We start from the raw sequence: 4,043 nt of genomic DNA, 5'->3' as shown, positions 1-4,043 counted from the left end.
GTTGGTTCTGCTGCTGTGCTAAAATAGTGCAAACTCACAGGTGCTTTGCGGGACCATTTTATTTATTCAAAAGTAAAGTAATTTGGGGGAAGACTTCAGCTTGAAAATTTCTCACAGAACATTTCCTTTGCTGAGTTCAGTTTCACTCAGAGAGGGCCCTTGGCCCCAGCGCAGCCAGGTGAGTTGTGCATCGTCCTCCCATCACACTCTGCATTGTCCTCTCTCCGGCCTCCTCGCTCCCTTTTCCCAGCTTGATCTCGTCCAGCCTGGGTTTGTAACTCCTGTTTCAGTTTTCTGTTGCCGCAGGATACCCCAAACTGTAGTGGCCTGAAATGACCACCATCATTGCTTTGTTACCTGCTCATGATTCGACAGATTTTTACAGGGCCCCAGGGGGGTGAGGTGGGGGGGTGGGCAGCTGCACTGGTGCAGGTGGGGGTAGGGGCTGGAATAGTGGGGGCTCTTTTCTCTCCCCTTGATCTGTCATTTTGTAATCTAGCCTAGCTAAATTCTTCTAGCTCATTCTTCTTCTCTTCTTTTTATTTTATTTTATTTTATTTTATTTTGTTTTGTTTTATTTTATTTTATTTTATATTTTATTTTATTTTATTTTATTTTATTTTATTTTACAGAGAGAGCCCAAGCAGGGGGAGTGGCAGGCCGAGGAGGAAGGAGAAGCAGGCTCCCCGCTGAACAGGGAGCCCCATATAGGGCTCATCCCAGGGCCCCGGAATCGTGACCTGAGCCAAAGGCAGACAGATGCTTAACCAGCTGAGCCACCCAGGTGTCCCTAAAATGTAGTTCCTTTAGGGAAAAAAAAAAGTCAACCAATCCAAACTTCCATGCGTGACCTGAGCTGGCCTATGGGCTGCCCGTTGTGAGTACTGTTGACTGACAAATTTAACTCCAGCTCTGACCGGTCTCCTGAGCACCAGAGCCACGTACAGAGCTCCCCACCAGGCGCCTCCACCTGGATGTCCCAAAGCATGACAATGTCCCAGTGTCTGAAATGGAACTCGTCATCTCCACCCCTGTTTGTGTTGGGTTCCTCTTCTTCGTGAGGACACAGCAAGCATCCTGCGACCCAGGTCATCCTGGGAGCCCCGAGGCTCTCCCTCCCCCTCCCCATGCTCAGCTCCTCACAGTGACTTTCCCCCTGGTTCTAGTTACTCATCTCCAGCACGGGCACTGTCCTCCCCATTTCCTTGCCACAGTCTTCCCACGCTTACCCTCTCCTACCTGGACCATTTCCACGGGCGGCCCTGCCCCCAAGTCCTCTCCGTTCCAGGCCTTCCTCTAGAGAGCTGTGCTGTGCAATATTGTAGCCACTGGCTATCTGTGGCTATTGATGTATAAATTAATTAAAATTAAATATAATGGGGACGCCTGGGTGGCTCAGTCAGTCAAGCCTCCGACTCTTGGTTTTGGCTGAGGCTCAGGCCGTGATCTCAGGGTCCTGAGATCAAGCCCCTCCTGGGGCTCTGCGCACCGCTGGAAATCTGCTGGAGATTCTTTCCCTCTCCCTCTCCCTCCTCCTTTACTCCTCCCTCCCCCCTCACGCTCTCTCTCTCTCATAAAGTAATAAAACCCTTAACAAAATGAAGTTAAATAAAATGTAAAAATGCAGTTCCTTAGTCTTCGTAGCGCTATTTCAAGTACTTGGTAGCTGCATCGTGGCCCGTGGCTACCACAATGGACGGTGCAGATACAGAACATTTCTGTCACTGCAGGAAATTTTATAGGACAGTGTGGCTGTGCCATCACCTTGCTGCCCCAAACTTCCCCGCTTGTCCACTTCCCTCTGTGTCCTTAACCCAGTTTACACCTACCATTCGCCTGGGTGCCCCGGTCAACATCACCCCCCATTTTGTTCCACAGGCATCCCCCCTTCCAGCCACCAGCCCCCCTCCAGCCTCCTGCCTGTGTTGACTCTGTCCTGCCTTCGTGCCTGAGCACCTTTGCTTCTTGCAGCCTGGAGCCCCGTGGTTGCCTGCATAACCCGGGCTGGGTGCAAACACTACTCTTGTTTGGAGTTTGGTGGCGCCCTCCACCCCCAGGACCACTCACACACAGCACCCCTGCTGGGCCCAGCTTTACTAGAGCACTTGGTTCGCTCTTGATAATTTGTCTGCCTCTCTCTCTCTCTCTCTCTTTTTCTCTCTGAGGTCGGGCTGTGTTTCCTTCATGTCTGCACTCCCCAGGCTGAGCCCAGTAGGTTCTGGGGGAAGGGGGCAGATTAGGGGGTGGTGGTCAGGTGAGGTAGGGGAGTTGGTGGATAGGAGAGACTGGAGAACATAATGTTGAGGAGCAGCCTAGAGGTAGCAGGGGGATCCTTTTTATATTATTTTATTTTATTATTATTATTTTTAAAACATTTATATTTATTTATTGATGAGAGACACAGAGAGAGGCAGAGACCCAGGCAGAGGGAGAAGCAGGCTCCATGCAGGGATCCCAAGTGGGACTGGATCCCAGGACTCCAGGATTGCACCCTGGGCCGAAGGCAGCCGCTCAACCGCTGAGCCACCCAGGCGTCCCCATCCCCGCAGGAGGCTTTCATTTGCAAGGATCCACCTCAGTCACACTGGGCTAAGCAGGAAAAAAGGTTTAGGAGCTCAACCAGCTGGCTAGTAGCGTGGAGTGAGAGGGAGCCCAGGGCTGGTTTGACTCAGCCTCACCCAGTCAGGACCTGCCTGGTCTGTGGCTCAGATGAGCAGGGCTGGAGAGTTCAGTGTCTCCACGGGGAGGCACAGTGCTGCAGCCGCCTGAGACTGGTCCCACGTGGGGCCCAACGGGGTACAGCAGCTCCCATGTTTGCGGCTCCCGGGTCCAGGTCCAGGTGGAGCGGGAGGGGGTGGCTCTAGGGGGCTCTCCTGGGAGGCTGAGGAAGCGACTTTGAAGGCAGCTCATGGCAAAACTCATCTTGGCCCACACGGGTCATATTCCCATCCTGACCCTGTAACTGGTGGGGGAATGGGCATGGTCTTGTGTGCCCACCCTGGGACCCGTGGGGGTCAGTTCCCCACAAAGCACAGTGGGCTGCTTGGGCAAGTGTGTACAGCTGAAATAAAGTTGGGGACATTACCAAGGAAAGGGGAATGGTTGCTGGGGAGGCATCTGAGGCCCACTGCAGCCCACCAGACTCTCCCTTTGTTGTTGTTGTTGTTGTTTTTTAAAGATTTGATTTATTTAAAAAAAAAGATTTTATTTATTTTTTCGTGAGAGACAGACAGACAGAGAGAGAGAGAGAGGCAGAGACATAGGCAGAGGGAGAAGCAGGCTCCCTGCAGGGAGCCCGACGTGGGACTTGATCCTGGGACCTCGGGGTCACGCCTTGAGCCAAAGGCAGATGCTCAACCGCTGAGCCACCCTGGTGCCCCATCTCCCTTTGGGTGTTAGCCAGAGGGCAGCAGGAGTGTCCCGTGCAGGAGTGGGTGCAAATCAGATAGGCACCCCATTCTCCACCCACCCCCCCAGCCTCAGGGAGGGACAGCCTCAGTCCATAGATACTTAATGAAGAAGCCTGCGGAGGTCGGGCCTTGGGAGCTGGTTTTAGAGGCTCCCTGCCCACCCTTCCCTCTGAGCTCCAGCCCTGCGGGCCACGGTCTCTTCCTCTGACTTGCCAGCCTCCAGGCCTTCTCGGAGGCTGTACTCCTGCCAAGAGCACTTTCCTTACCATATCCCAGCACCAACCACCCTCCTGCACCCCATTATACTTAAGGGGCCAGTGGGGGTGAGGGAGGGGAGGGCTGCTGTCTCAGCTTCTCCCAAGGCACCCTGAAAGTGTGCTGGGGGTGGAAAGACCCTTAATTTCTTCATAAGGAAGCTCTGGACTCAAGAAGGTAACCCAGGCCAGAGCTCTCTCCTGATGCCAGTAGGCCCTGGGGCACCAGAAAGCCCTGAAGGATCGTGGGTGGAATAACAGGGCGATGACCTCTGGAGCAGTTCAGGCCCCTTGCAAATGTGGAAATGCTCTTCCTGCAATCCCATTCGTCTGAACTCCTTGTCCCTGAGAGTTGCTCCGAGGGTCATCTAGCCTGGAG

The sequence above is a fragment of the Vulpes vulpes genome, chromosome 8, assembly GCF_048418805.1.
Source record: "Vulpes vulpes isolate BD-2025 chromosome 8, VulVul3, whole genome shotgun sequence".
NCBI lineage: Eukaryota > Metazoa > Chordata > Mammalia > Carnivora > Canidae > Vulpes > Vulpes vulpes.
This window is presented reverse-complemented; position numbering follows the sequence as displayed.